Source organism: Vicia villosa, linkage group LG5 (assembly GCF_029867415.1).
Source record: "Vicia villosa cultivar HV-30 ecotype Madison, WI linkage group LG5, Vvil1.0, whole genome shotgun sequence".
Classification (NCBI taxonomy): Eukaryota; Viridiplantae; Streptophyta; class Magnoliopsida; order Fabales; family Fabaceae; genus Vicia; species Vicia villosa.
In genome coordinates, this window is record NC_081184.1 from 28,960,086 (window position 1) to 28,978,988 (window position 18,903).

Sequence of the window (18,903 nt, forward strand, 5' to 3'; positions counted from 1 at the left end):
TGTGAATGTTAACCCCAAACTCTATGTCTAGAATCTAAAGCTAACAGATATCCCCCTAATCAAGATTTATGATGTTTATTTCTACAACAACACCAATCCAAAGTATTTAAGCAAAAAGATCAAGGAAACACCGATTAAGATTTGTAAAGCAAACTTTATACAACTAGTAGAAAGAGTAACAAACATCCATGGGTTAAGAGTAATTTACATACAAACTCACCAAAAGAGAAATAAAAAGAGAAGAGAAGAAGAAGAACAAAAAATCTCACGGATTGTCAGCTCCGATTGATGAATAATCCACCTCCGATCATCCAAATGCAAGCTCCAATGGTGTTTCCAAGCTAAATCTAGCCAAAAATGACCTAGGATAAGTTGGGGTTCAAAAATACCCAAAACATCACCTAAAAAATCTGATTTTCGCCTATTTATGCAATTTTGAGTTCTGTACAGCGCGCGTCGCGCCCAACCTGCTGTCATGAAAAAACAACTTATAGTAAAAATGACGTAACTTGAGAACCGTAACTCCGATTTGCATCTGGTTCGAAGCGTTGGAAACCTTATTCAATTTCCCATATAACAATGACAACATATCAACCAAATTGGTGATTTATTATTCTTTGTTTTTGAGCTTTATTCGTTGACGAGTTGGTTTCGTTGCTAAAAAACGCGCGTTTGAAGCCGTGTCTTCGACACGTTATTGCTCATGCTCCAAATACGCCTCAATACCTACAAAATGAATAGAAAACTATCAAAAAGTATAAAAGTATATGAAAATACATCTATTCACAAAGTATACGTATTTATACACAAAACGGGGTATTATTCAAACGGTATTAACAAAAAGTATCGATAAGTGCAACAAAACATATATACAAAATAAGTACATTTTTGCACTTACCAATAATGCATCAAGGTGGTGACCTCCAAGTAGGCATCACAAACCGTATCGCTTATTAAAATTTTCATCTTCTTTCGAGAGCTTGGATTCGAACCACCATAAGAGGGAATGATATTGACTTCAGAATCAGAGATGCTTGGGATGCTTTACCAATATCCATCTTCCTCTTCTTGATGGCTTAGGTTTGGATACCTGTCAAGTCGGTCTTAGAGGCAGAGTGCTCCCCGCGTCTCGCTATGGCCTCAACCGCTATTTTCCTTTGTTCCTTCAGCTTTAGGCTTGTCATTTTGGATGAAAAAGGAACACCAAAGCAATTCAGCAGGTTGATATAAAGATGTAAGTATAATATATTAAAGGATATATAAGCATTACCCATGAAGTTTTAGATTTGTTCTGGATCGTCAGCCATATTCGTTAAATCTCAGACCTTTACCACCTAGAAAGCATCTAAAATAGCTAAAGCTTGGACCTCTAAATCATCTAATTTATCATAGACAAACTCGGACACCGATAACAGGTTATCCGTACAGTAGGTCAAAAAAGCGATGGCTCTCGTTCAACACATACATTACTTGAGGGAATCTACCCTGCTTTTTACACATGAAACTTGTCTTAAATCCTTTATAGTTGGTAGTATAAGCTTGGAGGAAACTTTTTCCTGGGATACCGCTAAAGGAAATCCATCCTCCCTTTTCGGCCCTTTTAGTTCAAAAAAGAAGAAGAATAAACCTAAGGTGGGGATTATATCCACTGCTTCGCAAACCATCTCAAAGGCTTTTATATAACCCCAACCATTTAGGTGTAGCTGGGAAGAGGTGATATTTAGGATTTTGAGGAGGTCGGATTCAAAATCAGTAAAAGGGATATAGATATTAAAATCTTGGGTTAATATTAATTCACCCCCTTGTAATGTTAGCGAATTTTGCTTTTCCCCCTCCCTACCTTTTGGCAACGGTTTTTTTCAAAAAAACCGTTGCCAAAACCTGCCTTTGGCAACGGTGGGGGGGTAAACCGAAATTCGCTCATATTACAGGGGGGTAAACTACTTTTAACCCTAAAATCTTCAATCACCCTCAATTAAAAATAACAATAATCATCCAATAGTCCCGTTGGCCGAGTAATACAAACCCTTTCGTCGGGAATGCAGGGTTCCAACACAATGGCTTCTTCGTTACCAGTGGAAGAAATCTGCCTATTAGATTAAAGATTGGAAATGTATTTGACATCAATAGTGATATGGTCATAGCTTAGAACCTCTTGATCAATAAAAGATCTAATCATCTCCATCACGATTTCCACGGAACCTGATGATGAAGATTCTGAATCAGATTTGCTAAAAGATGAAAAATATCACCGTAAACTTCCTTAACAATGTGATTAAATTCAACTTGCCCCAAATGGTATTTACATTCTCTCATAGATGAATCCCAGAGTTCTCTTATCTCTTGGGCATTTTGGGAAATCGATACATTTGTTAGATCACCACACTAACGTATTATAACCATGGTAAAAGAATTAAAGTAGAAAAAAGTAAGGTAAAGAACAATACCTGAAATATGTGTGCTAGCGACTGATAGGAAGTGTAGTACTTTGAGAGCAACCAAGGTCCTGTCGAACCAGGGTCATAATGGAATTGGTTTCCTAATAAAGAGTCATCATGACACGGAGAGAGAAGAAATCTAACATAATATTTGTAATCATTATTCATAAAAACCCACCATCACACGTCATCAGGCTATGAGGTGACTTATGGACTGATTAAAGTTAGGTTGGAGTACAATCCCCGTAAAACACAGAGAATTCCAGGACTCTTTGTCCGAATATTTCACCCATTTAGGCCTTATGGTCGTGGGGCTTATATACGTCCCGAAATTCTTGAAGCCTAGTTGTACATTTCACTAGGAGCCGATAGGTGAAGACCTAATTTGTTGGGTTACCCTTAATCAATAAACAACTAATTTAGTGCCTACAAACTAGGAACGAGTAAGATACCAGATCGAACATATGATTCTTGGAGACACGCATGTGATTGGTGTTTAGCCAGAGATCCGAGTTGAGAATCCATCGTAACAGTTCTGTGTAATCTCATGGTCGCACATGTGTTTCGAAATTGAAGGGGAAGACGTTACGTGGTATAAGTTGTAACATGATGATGACGACACACGTTACTAAGAGTCATTTAATCATGAGACTTGAATGGGCAATTCTTAATGGCCCAAATAGATGAGACATAGGGAATAAAAAAGCTTCTCATGAAAGGGGTAAGGCATCTGAAAAATAGACAAAGTACTCTAATAGTAGAGCCTAAATCAATATACTTCCATACATTTGCAACCTCATTTAACCAACATCAGGAAGGTTACCTAAAAAAGTGTTTTTAGCGAGAACACACACGAAAACAAGATTTCTAAATGTGACCAACAATTATATCGTCAATGAGATAGTTGAGTTATTGAAATTCTTGTTGTATCAGTAAAGAAAAAGTCTTATTTATTGAAGGAAGAGGATGTATGAGCATTAATTATGATCTTACATTGAGGGCATTGTTTATTAAATCCCTTGAGAAATTGAATGATATAATCACTCTCTCGACAAACTTTAATGATAGGAAATAGTTGACATCTATAAGTGGCAGTGCATGTACAAGTAGGTAAATGTATGAAATTATTAAACCCCTACGAAAACTTCTTAAGGGTGGTGAAGTATTATGACATGGTGTTCTCACCTTGTGTGAGGGAATAAAGTTCTTCTTGGAGGTTAGATATACGAAAAACATCATCTTAATAATATCTTTCATGAAGCTCTTGCCAAATTTCAAAAGCAATTTACATCCATAAAACACTTTACAGAGATTTTGCTTTCTGCTTTCTATGGAGTTTGTGAGCCACGACATCACCATTGTGTTGGAGCGATCCAAGGAAACTGACATGTTGTTGACATCCCAGTTATTCACCTTTAAAATGGTAGATTTCAACCACCAAATTACTTTAAAAAAAAATATCCAAACAAAGCTATGTGCACATTTAATAATGAATTTCAGCTAATCCATATCAACTAATAAAATCGACAATAAAATCAACAAGAAAAATCCAAATAAGTCTATGTGCACATCCTTTTCACCATCAAAACCACAAATAATAAAATAAGTAGTTGAACTACTAAATGCTTATGTTGAACTATAATCACATTCTTTTAATTCAAGTAATTCATCATGATAAACATAAACATATTCTAAAAACACTCAAAGACAGGTCTCGTGTTATATTAATAAACCAAACACTAGATTCTTGTTCTTACTTCTCGTGGATCAATCAATAAGTCATATGTTAAGAAGCTTCATCCTCCTTGTTTCAAGTCAAGTACAAGACACTCAAAGACACACACTAATTTAACAATTACACGTTAAAAAATGGAAGTTATGAAAACAACTGGATACAAACTTTGAATTTTTTTTAGAAGTAATATATAATTGGCGCAAGTTGAAATTATTATCAATTAAAACTACATTAGAAATATTAATACATTAAACTTTTACTTTAACAACAAAGTTATTCATCTAAAACCATAAATATAAATTAGAAAAACTAAATTAACGTAGACCTAAAAAATATTTATATAGAGTGGTATTTATCAATTTAAAAATGATTTTGTAGAGGTTAATTAAGTCTTGTGTCAAATAAAAAAAAATTAAGTTAATATGATATTAAAATCTATTATTTGAGACAACTCATCATTTATACATGAACAAGAAATTCAATAACATTTTAAAATAGTAAATTTTATAAAATTATTGATATTGGTGTCCAATCTAACGATCTCATATTTTTTTGCCTAATTGAATTAGAATTTATCGATGATCCAATTCAACTTCTATCACATTCCTTTTAATATATATTTGCTTAAGTGGTAGTAAACAAACATGTCCGTCTCATTTAGATCCGTCCCATAAAAGCCTGCAAAAAAAGATAGGGTGGAAAAGCATAGTTAAGAGTGTAGACCAAAAATATTGGCGTGTTCCGCTTTAAAAGTGAGGCTGGATTGGGTCAGGGGACATTGCACCTTTTAAGTTTAAAAATACAGAAATTCAAGTTAATGTCTATCCTTGTAAAAAAAAAAAAATCGCATAAAAAACAGGGTAGAACGGGACGGACACATTAAAAAATGCGGGTCTAAACTCTTGACCCGTCCTACACTAAAGTATGAGTCGAACCCAATTGGGATTCATTAATCCAAATGATTTTACAACTTTTAATTATTGTTTATGAGTTTTTATAAATGATTTTGTGACATTTTTAGTTGGTTTTTCCAAATTGTTTTGGATTTTAATTTTATTTTTCTCTTTTGTTAAATTATTATAAATGTGAATTTAATATAAATTTTAGTAATTTATTAAATTAATAAATTTCACATCAATACTTTTATAAATGTAGGGTAAAGTTTTCGAAATAAATGTTGGTTACGGAGGATGGAGACTGGAATTTTCCGGTGCTTGATAACTGGCTTCCTCCTCAATGGATTGATAAACTGAAATCGTGTCTGCCCCCGGTGATGGGACAGGATGCTGACTCTTTCTATTTTGCAGGTACGGGAGATAATAATTTTTCGATCAAACATATGTTCAGTGAGCTTGAAGGCTATAATGATGCAGATATTGATGGAGATTGGAGCTTGATTTGGAAAGCGTCTGTTCCGGAACGATGCAAGACTTTTATGTGGCTGGTTAAACATAACAGGTTACTTACAAACCTAAGCAAAAATAGGAAAGGTTTGGGAAGTGCAGAATGTAATCTGTGTGGAGCTGCCCAGGAATCTATTCTCCATGCATTGCGTGATTGCTACAAATGTGTGAATGTTTGACAAAGCTTAGTCCCTAGTGAGCTTTTGTTGGACTTTTTCTCGGTGGATATGACAAACTGGCTTCGCTTGAACCTCACTCACGGGTCCAAGAGTAACAAGGGCTGGAGGGATACTTGGATGTTAGCATGTCATACCTTGTGGACATGGAGGAACCAGGAAGAACACGATGTGAATTATTTGCGACCTATAGATCCCATTAATCACATTCTAAGGAGTAATGATTATTCTCATGCTATGAATCTGACCAAGAATATTAGAACTGATAAAGGTGGGATTAAGGATTTGGGATGGAATCCGCCTACAAACGGAATGATCAAGCTTAATACAGATGGTGCAAGCAAGACTCATGATGTTGCTGGATGTGGAGGTGTGATTAGAGACGAAAAAGGTATCTGGAGGGGAGGTTTTGCAAAATATGTTGGGATAAGTAGTGCTATTTTGGCTGAGATATGGGGAGTTTATGAAGGTGTTAGACTCATTCATCGATTGGGTTATAAGAAGGTGGAGATAAACATTGATTCAATGGAAGTTGTCGAAGTCTTAGACCAAGGAGTTGTTCGGCATGTGGAGTGTGTTACTATTCTTCGGCAAATCCTGAAGCAATTAAAGCTTTTGGAGATAGTCATTATCTCGCATGTTTATAGGAAGGCCAATGCGTGTGCGGATTATTTGGCCAATCATGGGTGCATTGATAAGAGATTTATCTTTTTTGATAAAGCTCCTGATTTCCTTGTTGATCTGTTAGATCTTGATGCTGTGGGGATTTCTTTTCCTTTAGTCGCCTTGTAGATGTTTTTCTTTTGGGCTTTTTAGCCCTCTGTATTATCAAAAAAAAAAAAGAATAAGATCAAAATTGCAATCTCAAATCCACAATTCATTAAAAAAACTAAAATTATGGATGTAAAAAAGTTAAGGTACAAATAAATAATAAAAATAGAATTTAAAAATGCAATTACATGTAAGCGGATCAAAATAATCAATAAAACGAACAATTTAAACCAAATAAATCAAAATAAAATCGATTATTTTTAGTTCGGTTCTAAAATCGAACCGAATCAATAAAACTCAGCATGATTTGGTTCGGTTTTCTATTTTAATTATTAAGGACCGACAAATCATTGAATCGAACCAATAGATATAATTACACTATGAACTTTTATTTCATCCATCATTAACCTCACATTTTATATCAGTTCAACCATTATTCATCTTTGTTTACACTTATTTTTTATTTTTTTTAACAAAAAATATTTAGAACGTCCGACCTCCAAAATATAGAAAGTAGAAATCATAAGTCATAAAAACTTATTTTCACTGATCTGTTGCTCTCGCTGCCCGCGACAACTGTTGCTTTATCTACCATCATTCTAATATGTTATGGTTGTCTTCTTTGTGTTCAAGTTCTTTTTGTTAATTTTTATATTTTTTAACCCTATTTTTAGTTGTTCTTCTTTATCAAAATTTCTTTTAGTTTTGTTACAAAATATTTTGATGTGTTTGAGGTGTGAAACATGTTAATTAATGTGTGTTTTGTTGTGTTGTATTTGTTAAACTTTTAAGTTCCTTCCCAACCTTCTAATGCCAAGTGTCAACTTTTATATTTGATAGTGAACTTATTTCAAGATGCATTAGAAATCATGTCACTTTTTCGTACGTATTAAGAGAAATTTGTAAAAATACAACTAGACAGCTGAGTTTGAATTATAATTAACATCCTTAAGAACCAGCCGACATTATTTAAGAATTCCGCGGCTCACTCATGTGTCTGGTGAAGCCTTGGGGCAACTGTTACGGGCCAGACAAAGATCAAAATAGCAAAGGCCTAATTCATTTCAAATCCACTTCACTTGACCCAAGCTATAAAAGTTAGTTTACACAAAAAGCAATGTACAATCATTGATTTCCACATTTTACTACACTGTCTTGAATCTTTAACTGACTTGAGCGTTTGAGTGTTAATCATGCAGGTTCATCCGTGCCACCATAAAGAAGATAAGAACCTCCGTTCATGAGTATTAGTTTTTCAACTGCATCTTTTTCACCATGGCTTCGTCACTCCTTCATTGTCTTTGAAATAGAGGTTCTAAAACATTTGACCATCGCTCCTTTGCAATTCCATCTCACATGATGGCCATATATGAATGTTTATCAGTATTGGTGCAAGCAGAAAGCCTTTTGTGACCCTGTTCTTTCATCTATTCAGATTCAGCTGCAACCTATATGACAATAGAGGATTAATCTACCTAAAACCAACCATTCATGGCCTTGGAACTCTTTTAGAGCTTCGGTCCTTTGAGGGCCTGTTTTTTCTAATAACATTTGTCAGCTTTAAAGCACATGCTATAATTTATTGCATATACGACGGGGATGGATGGCAGATGTTGTTCTCCAAGTAGTAGACCGAGGATCACTTTTTCGTACGTATTAAGCTGTCCATTATATCAGGTGCGCACTGCGTATCAACTTTGTTGAATGAGATGAAGCGTCGTGGGAAGGATTGTCGCTATGGTGTAATCTCAATGTGCATAGGTAATTTTTTTTTTTACTTTTCGCGAAATCATACTCTAGAAAAAAGTTTATATAAAAAGCATATGATTCAAGAAAAATTGCATTATTGAATTGTGCATGATTTCAGGTTCTGGTATGGGAGCTGCTGCAGTGTTTGAAAGAGGAGATTTTTGAGAATTTATAGAAGTTTAGAATGGTTAGAAAAAGGATCAATCATTTGTCACAAGTATGTGCTTGATCTATGCATTATTTGAAGTAGTGCAAATGAAATAAGGAAAATAGAAAATTAAAATAAAAGAATAGAGTGGAACATCAATTCATCATAATTTACTTTTATGTAGGTGAAGTATTTAAGTTGCTCCATTTCTTGCTTTTTATGTGTTCTTTGAGGTTTTTTTTACACTGATCAAAGAGTTAATAGTTTTGTTGTTTTGGATTAAATTATTGTCTTTTTTTTTTGGGGATAATTTTTTTTGTGTTGCTTTTATTACCCCATTGGGCCATTGCATATACATTTCTCAAAATGGATAGTTATGGTTATAAATGAAAAATATATATTTAATGTAATTTTAAACTCTGAGTAATAAGTAGTTGCATATTTTGATTTTTAAATGGAAAATAAAAAAAATAATCTGTTGACATTTTTCCAACGAAAGTTGTTTCCTCGTTATGATGGAATTAGAAAAAAACAAACATAGAAAATAAACTTCAAGAATTATTATTCAAATCCTTGAACGAATACAGGTTGGGCTTAGGATTTACATAGACCCAATCGGCTTAAGTTAGTTAGAGTAATTTTCTCTAAACAAATGTTAGGATGCCAGAACCCTAAATCTAATAAAATTATGAAAAGCTGTAAAATTAAGAGAAAGATAAAACTAAGCTATAAAAATAAAGACTCATTTCTTTTCATTGATCCTCTAAAATGTGTCAAAGACACTACATATATAATGCTCCTAATGGATAAATAACTAAAAGCCCAAAAGCTATTAAAAGCCCAAAAGCTATTAGAATATTCTAGAAAATATTATATCACCTAATACATCAAAATACTAATTAAACTAATAATAATTTATTCTATTAAACTCCCTATCATTGCCGTCGGGTCCACTTGAACCTTGTCCTCAAGGTTCTAAAATTAACGCTAAAATTAAAATATATTTTTTCTCACAAGATAACATATAGCTTGTGGAAAGAAGCCAATGAAAGGATCAAAGTGGAAAATATAATAATAGAAAGTGGGAGAGAGGCAATTTTATGGATGTTATGGTTAGAAGTTTAGGAAATAAGAGAACGTGGAGGACAGGCTAGTAGGATAACATTGACAAGTTTCCTTTGGAATAAATGCTAGCTGGCATTAAAGGATTTTTTTTTTCATTTACTGTCCATGAAATTGGAGAGAGAAAATTTGTATCGTGTTTCTCTTCTTTTTTTGACACAGAATCCCTTATCTTCTTTCACTCATCTCCAACTCATCTTTTTTTCTTCACCATTTTGCTTTAACTATATCACTCAAATCATGTGGATGATGCCGGAGAAGAGACACCCGCCGGAGAAAAGACACCATTAACATTTTATCACCACCGGGATCAAAAACGAAAAAGTAATGTCTCTGATTTGAAAGTATGAACGCAGAATCGGAGGTTCCACCGGTGTTCGTCATAAAATCCGGTGGTTTTGCCGGCGGCTGCTGCACATCCGATGATTCTTCTAGTAACAGTTGCGGATCCAGTGGTTGTTTTTGTGGTCGTTTCATATCCGATAATTTTGTCAATAACAGTTGCAGATTTGGTGGTTTTTCTAGTGACCGTTCCAGATCTAATAATTTTTCCGGTAACAGTTTCGAATCCGGTGATTTTTTCGGTGGTATTTTCAAATCTGAAAGTTTTTCCGAAGGAGATGATATCAGAGATGACGTCGACGTTGGAAGAGTCGTCGGACATGGTACAGGAAGTGACGTTGTTGCCGGAGATGTCGCCAGAGAAAATTTTGATGAATCTGAAATTTTGTTAATTTCTTCTTTTGCTTTCAACTTTTCTGCATAACTCTTGATCACATATTTTTCTTTGAGTTTTTCTTGTGACATATTGATAGAAAAAATAGAGGCTTGATATTTCTCCTCAATAACTCTCTTTTGATTCTGATATTTTTCTTCTGCTAGATACAAGTTTTGGAAAAGTTCTTGAAAATCATTTGGATAAGTTTGTTCTTGAGTGAATGGTTGGTGATGTACTGATATATGCGGCAAGTTATTGTGAGTGATGATAGGATGTGGGAGGGATACTGATGGTTGTTGATGTGGTGTATATGGAGGAATATTAGGGGTATGTGAAATGTTTGGATTTGGGGTTGAAAATGGAGTCTCATTGATGTCTGAATAAAACCATGGAATGGATGGGGAATAAAATGGAGATGGAGTGGCAACATATGGAGGGGTGAAGGAATCAGAAATATTTTGAATTTGTTCTTTCAACTCTTCTCTATATTTGTTTGATAACTCATGAGTTTCAATCAAATATTGTTTCAGAGTTTCCAGATCTTGGTAAAATGTTTCTGATTGTAAATTGGAATTTTGGGGTTCTGGTTGGTATGGGTTAGGTGAAGGTGGATATGATATGTATGGGTTAGATGATGTAGGTGGTATAGTTGTGACAGTAGAGTAATAAGGAGAAATGGGGTGATAATAAAATGGTGATGGAACACTAACATATGGAGGAGTGAAAGATTGATAGTATGGATTTGTCATGGAAGGATTGAAGTTCAAGGATGAAAGCACCAATGTTAGGATGCTAGAACCCTAAATCTAATAAAATTATAAAAAACTGTAAAATTAAGAGAAAGATAAAACTAAGCTATAAAAATAAAGACTCATTTCTTTTCATTGATCCTCTAAAATGTGTCAAAGACAGTACATATATAATGCTCCTAATGGATAAATAACTAAAAGCCCAAAAGCTATTAGAATATTCTAGAAAATATTATATCACCTAATACATCAAAATACTAATTAAACTAATAATAATTTATTCTATTAAACTCCCTATCAACAAATATCAGAAAATGAGAACTTCTTAATCCACTCTATGTATTTGAAAAGCTTATGTAATTCTAAAAATGATTTTCAATTTTCGAAGATGCATCTTCGAACACATTTTTAGTTGTTAAACGTTAGATTGTTTCGGAGATGCATCTTCGGACAAACCTTTATTTATTAAGCGTTAGATTGTTTCGGAGATATGTTTACGTAAATTCGGAGATGTATCCCCGTATCCAAAGCAAATAATAAACTCTAAGTATTTTAAATGATTCTCAGATTAAATAGTCAGAAGGTATACTATGATTCGATAATACTAAGGCTATGAAGAAAATGACATATATAAAGTTATAAGTTAAGAGTTCATAAATTAAATAAGAAAGTTATAACAAAGTCGATAAATAAAATACAACCCAAAATATATGAGTACAAATACTATAATCTATTGCGTATGACAGACTCGGACTCGGTCTCAGCCTCGTGCCCCCTTGTTCCTACGCTATCTCTTATACTGCAGTGCCTCTTGAGCCTCCACCATCCTAGCATCTACAACGCCCTCTCCTCAGAGCCATTCGGAAAGAGTCCTTCATCAATACATGCCTGCACAATCTCCATGATACGATGACATCTAGGCAACACATCAACAATATGATATGTCTTGAAGTTGCTTGTTGTTGCTTGTAGTTGAATGTTTGAAGTTGTTTGATGTTGTTTGAAGTTGCTTTAATGTGGTTTGAGAGTGTTTGAGAAAATGGGGTTTGAAAGAGTTTGAGAAAATGGGTTTGAGAGACATTGGGTAAGTGAGGAAGGTGAAGGACTTCTGGCGCGTTTATGAAAGAAGAGCGTTCAGAGATGCATCTACGTAAGCTTTTCAAAAATGTATCTCCAGAATAATTTCACTTGGAGTTTAGGATTTGCCGACATGTGGGCATTTAAATGTTAGAGTACTAGGACAAAATTAGTCTTTAAAAACCCTTATGGGCTGTCACAAACAAATCCAAAATTTGAAATCCCCAACATGGGTAGGTGTGGAACCCATTGAGATATATGGCGTCGACAAATCGGGAACCATCCCGAATTCCCTAAGTGTCTTACAGTGATAACTGATTAACCTACCGAGGACTGACCTGGCTCCTCGAAGCATTCTAAAATCCTTAGCGGAGTTAGTTTTCAATAAGCTATATTCACCTATGTGGCACAAGTCTTAGGAAGTGAAGATTCGCATGGGGCAAGGCACCACATCTCTATTTGTAACCAATAAGCTAAGTCTTATGATTAAGAAATAATTCGCATTAAGGATCATAATAAGATAGTTAAAAGGGCCTCAGTAGGGCTCGAATATCATACAAACCAAAAAGAAATCATCCAAAGTATTGCAAAAATACATCCCCATGGATGACTTACAAATAAATCATGAAAAAAAAGAAACATAGGATCAACCTTCCTTGTTCTCCTCTGCATGAACTTCAAGAGTACCTTCACCAGTCGCACTTACATTAGATATATACGCTCCAGGGTTAGAATCTTCTTCCTCTAGTTGTAGAAGACGACCATCTACCATTGTTTTAAAGTAGTCCATCTCAGACACGTTAAGTCCGGACTGAAGGCATAGAGCCAGAGCTTTGGACCTTTCGAAGGCTTCATCACCCGCTGAAAGGATATCTACCTGAGTCTCCTGTATAGATTTCTGCAGCCGTCCATTTGATTCCCGGGTTGATTCTACATCCTTGATCATACTAGCAATGGTCACTTATTGATCCCGGCAGTTGGCCTTTGCGGTCTCCTTTTTCTTTTGCAGTACCATCAACTATTTTTCTAGCTCTTCTACTATATCAATGCGGATCCTTAGGTTCTCTTTCATCTGCTTGGTCTCCTTGTTGAAAATAATTTCATTCTGCTCATACGCATCCCCAACTTCAAATAGACCTCGGGTCATGACCGCACATTAAATTAGGTAAGACCCGATGTTCTGGGTCAATTTTTGGGCTCCTATATACTTTACCTTTTTAACTTCCTTGATGGCGTTTAGGTGGTCATAAAGGTACTTCAGTCCACCAAAACTATTAGACCAGAACTTGAAATCCTTTAAAGATTGGGATTTCTGACTATCCTCGGCTTCATGTACCAAGGTGGAGACCTCCAAGTTGGTATCAAAAACTGTATCGCTCATTAAAGTTTTCATTTTCTTTGGAGAGATTGGACTCAAACCATCATAACAAGGAATGGTAGTGCATTAAGGCACAAAGATACTTGGGGATGCTTTCCCAGTATCCACCTTCCTCTTCTTGATGGCCCAAGTTTGGATACTGGTTAAGTCGGTCTTAGTAACAGATTTCTCCCCTCGTCTCGCTCTGGCCTCAGCCGTCAGTTTCCTTTGTTCCTTCAGCTTTAGGCTTTTCATTTTGGATGAAAAAGGAATAAGAAAGCAATTCGGCAGGTTGATATGAAGAAGTAAGTATAATATATTAAAGGATATATAAGCATTACCCAAGAAGGTAGAGATTCGTTCCAGATCGTCAGCCATATTCGTTAAATTTCATACCTTTACCACCTGGAAAACGTCTAAAATAGCTAACGTTCGGACCTTCAAAGCATCTAATTTATCATAGGCAAAATTAGACACCGGTAACAGGTTATCTATACAGTAGATCAAAAATTTGATGGCTCCCGTACAACACATACATTACTTAAGGGAATCTAGCCTTGCTTTTTATACGAAGAAACTTGTCTTTAAATCCTTTATAGTTGGTAGTATAAGCTTGGGGGAATTTTTTTCAGGGATACCATTAAAGGAAACTCATCCTCCCTTTTCTTTCCTTTTAGCTCAAAAAAGGAGAAGAATAAACCTAAGGTGGAGATTATATCCACTGCTTCGCAAACAATCTCAAAGGCTTTTATAAAACCCAACCATTTGGGTGTAGCTGGGAGGGGCGATATTTAGGATTTTGAGGAGGTCGGATTCAAAATCAGTAAAAATGGATACAGATCTTAAAATCACCCCCAAGTAAAAATAATAATAATAATAATCGTCCAATAGTCCTTTTGGCCGAGTAATATAAACCCATTCGTTGGGCATGCAGGGTTCCAACACAACGTCTTCTTCGTTACTAGTGGAAGAAATCTTCCTATTAGATCTAAGTTTGGAAATTTATTTGACATCAATAGTGATATGGTAATAGGCTAGAACCTCTTAAGCAATAAAGGATCCGTTCATCTCCATCATGATTTTCACAGAACTTGATGATGAAGATTCTGAATTAGTTTTGCTACAAGATGAAACATATCACCGTAAACTTCCTTAATAATTTGATTAAATTCAACCTGCCCCAAATGGTCTTTACATTTTCTCATAGATGAATACCAGATTTCTCTTCTCTCTCGGGCATTTCGGGAAATCGATACGTTTCTCAGATCATCGCACTCACATATTATAACCATGGTAAAAGAATTAAAGTAGAAAAGAAGTAAGTTAAAGTAAAATACTTGAAATATGTGTGCTAGTGACTGATAGGAAGCGTAATACTTTGAGAGCAACTTGAAGAAGTGGATAAATGGTTAAGGATGATGAGCAAGGAAATAAGAACCTTGAGGCTTTATCAAACCAATATTTTGAAACGACTTGGCAAGTCCTATCAAACTAGGGTCAAAATGGCATTGACTTCCCCATAAAGATTCATCATGACACGAAGAGAGAAGAAATCTAACATAATATTCGTAATCATTATTCATAAAAATCCACCATCACACGTCATCAGGCTATGAGGTGACTTATGGACTGATTAAAGTCGGGTTGGAGTACAATCCCCATAAAATAGAGAGAATTCCAAGACTCTTTGTCCAAATATTTCACCTCGTTAGGCCTCATGGTCGGGGGGCTTATTACATCCTGAAATTCTTGAAGCCTTATTGTACATATCACTAGGATCCGAGAGGTGAAGACCGGATTTGCTAGGTTAGCCTTAATCAACAAACATCCGAGTTAGTGTCTACAAACCGGGGACGAGCAAGATACTAGATCGGACATATGGTTATTGGAGACACACCTATGATCGATGTTTAGCCAAAGATCGGAGATTCGAGTTGAGATCTCGTCGTAACGATTTTGTGTAATCCCATGGTCGCACATGAGTTACGAAATTGAAGGGGAATACGTTACATGGTATAAGTTGTGACAATGATGATGATGACAAACGTTACTAGTAGTCATTTAATCATGAGACTTGAAGAGACAGTTCTTAATGGCCCAGTGAGATGAGACATATGGTATAAAAAGGCTTCTCATGAAAGGGCAAGGCATCTGAATCAATATACTTCCATACATTTGCAGCCTCATCTGACCAATATCAAGAATGTTACTTAAAAAAAGTGTTTTTAGCAAGAACAGATACGAAAAAAGATTTCCAAATGTGAGCAACGATTATATCGTCAATGAGATGGTTGAGTTCTTTGCATTTTTGTTGTATCAATAAAGAAAAAGCCTTATTTATAGAAGGAAGAGGATGTGTGAGCATTAATTGTGATCTTACATGAGTGTATTGTTTATTAAATCCCTTGAGAAATCAAATGATATAATCACTCTTCCGACAAACTTTGATGATAGGAAAGAGTTGACACCTACAAGTGACTGTGCATGTACAAGTAAGTAGAGGTGTGAAATTATCAAACCCTGCCAAAACTTCTCGAGGGTGGTGAAGTATTCTGACATGTTGTTATCACCTTGTTAGAGGGAATAAAGTTCTTCTTGGAGGTTAAATATACGAAAAAAACATCACATTGATATTATCTTTCGCGAAGATCTTGTCGGATTTCAAAAGCAGTTTCTATCCATTAAACACTTTGCAGAGATTTCACTTTCTATGGAATTTGTGATCCACGACATCACCATTATGTTAGAGCGATCCCAGAAAACTCGCATGTTGTCGAGATCCTGCTTATTCTCCTTTAAAATGGTAGATTTCAACCACCAAATTAGTTAAAAGGAAAAAAAAATCCAAACAAAGCTATGTGCACATTTAATTATGAATTTCAACTAATCCATATCAACTAATCAAATCGACACTAAAATCAATCAGAAAGATCCAAATAAAGCAATGTGCACATCCTTTTCATCATCAAAACCACAAATAATAAAAAAAGTAGTTGAACTACTAAATGCTTATGTTGAACTATAATCACATTCTTCTAATTCAAGTAATTCATGATTAACATATTCTAAAAACACTCAAAGACAGGTCTCGTGTTATATTAATAAACCAAACACTAGATTCTTGTTCTTACTTCTCGTGGATCAATCAATAAGTCATATGTTAAGAAGCTTCATCCTCCTTGTTCAAGTCAAGTACAAGACACTCAAAGACACACACTAATTTAACAATTACACGTTGAAAAATGAAAGTTATGAAAACAAATGGATACAAACTTTGAATTTTTTTAAAGAAGTAATATATAATTGGCGCAAGTTGAAATTATTATCAATTAAAACAACATTAAAAATATTAATACATTAAATTTTTACTTTAACAGTAAAGTTATTCATCTAAAACCATAAATATAAATTATAAAAACTAAATTAACATAGACCTATAAAATATTTGTATAGAGTGATTTTTATCAATTTAAAAATGATTTTGCAGAGATTAATTAAGTCTTGTGTCAAATAAAAAGAAAATTAAATTAATATGGTATTAAAATCTCATGGTTTATATATGAACAAAAAGTTCAATAACATTTAAAAATAGTAGATTTTATAAAATTATTGATGATGGCGTCGAATCTGGCTATCTCATATTATTTTTTTCAATTGAATTAGATTTTACTGTTGATCCAATTTAAATTCAATCACATTCTTTTTACTAATATATACTTGCTTAGGGTGGCAAAACGGACATGTCCACTTTATTTAAGTCTGTTCTAAAAGTCCATAAAAAAAATAGTGCGGAGCAGCATAGTTAAGAATGTGAATATAAAATTTTAACATGTTCTGCATTAAAAATAAAAGTGAGGCGGATCCAAAGATATTGCACCTTTTAAGTCTAAAAATATAAAATTTATATTAATGTCCGTATGTGCAAAAGTTTGCATAAAAAATAGGGTGGCGCAGGACAGATTTATTTGAGAATGCAAATTTAAACTCTTGGTCGATTCCAATTTCCCAACCTTTTACTTAAAAAATTGTATTTTATACTTTTTAGTTAATATCTAATCCGAATCCAAAAAAAAGTTAATATCTAATCCAGTTCTATTTTATGTTTTAGGCGTAGGTGGGAGGGGGATATATGTAGGATTTTGAGGAGGTCGGATTCAAAATCAGTAAAAGAGATATAAATATTAAAATCCTCAATCACCCCCGAGTAAAAATAAAAATACTCGTCAGATACTCCTCTTGGCCGAGTAATACAAACCCTTTTATCGGGAATGTAGGGTTCCAACATAATGTCTTCTTTGTTACCAGTGGAAGAAATCTTCCTATTAGATCGAAGTTTGGAAATGTCATTGACATCTATAATGATGCGGTCTTAGCTTAGAACCTCTTAATCAAGGATCCAGTCATCTCCATTACGATTTCCATAGAACTTGATGATGAAGATTCTGAATCAGTTTCACTACAAGATGAAAAAATATCACCGTAAACTTCCTTAATCATGCGATTAAATTCAACTTGCCCCAAATGGTCTTTACATTATCTCATACATGAATCCTAGAGTTCTCTTCTCTCTTGGGCATTTCGGGGAATCGATATGTTTCTTAGATCATCACACTCACGTATTATAACCATGGTAAAAGAAATAAAGTAGAAAAAAGGTAAATAACAATACCTGAAATATGTGTGCAAGCGAATGATAGGAAGCATAATACATTGAAAGAAACTTGAAGAAGTAGACAAAGGGTCAAGGATAAGGGCAAGGAAATAAGAACGTTGAGGCTTTCTTAAACCAAGATTTTGAACCGGCTAGGTAAGTCCTATCGTACTAGGACCATAATGGTATGGGCTTCCCCATAAAGAGTCATCAAGACACTGAGAGAGAAGAAATATAACATAATATTCGTAAACATTATTCATAAAATCTCACCATCACACGTCATCATGTTATGAGGCGACTTATAGATTGATCAAAGTCGGGTTGGAGTACAATCCCCGTAAAACAGAGAGAATACGAGGACTCTTTGTCCGAACATTTCACCCTGTTAGGCCTCATGGTCGGGGGGCTTATGTACATCCCGAAATTCTCGAATCCTAGTTGTACATATCACTAGGAATCGAGAGGTGAAGACCAGATGTGTTGGGTTAGCCTTAATCAACAAATAGTCGAGTTAGTGCCTATTAACCAGGGACGAGAAAGATACTAGATCAGACATATGATTCTCGGAGACACGCACGAGATTGATGTTTAGCTAGAGATCTGAGATCCGAGTTAAGAGCCCATCGTAACAGTTCTGTGTCGTCCCATGGTCACACGGGAGTTACAAAATTGATGGGGAAAACGTTACATGGTATAAGTTATGACAATGATGATGACGACGAACGTTACTATGAGTCATTTAATCACGAGACTTGAAGGGGCAGTTCTTAATGGCCCCAAGAGATGAGACATAGGGTATAAAAAGG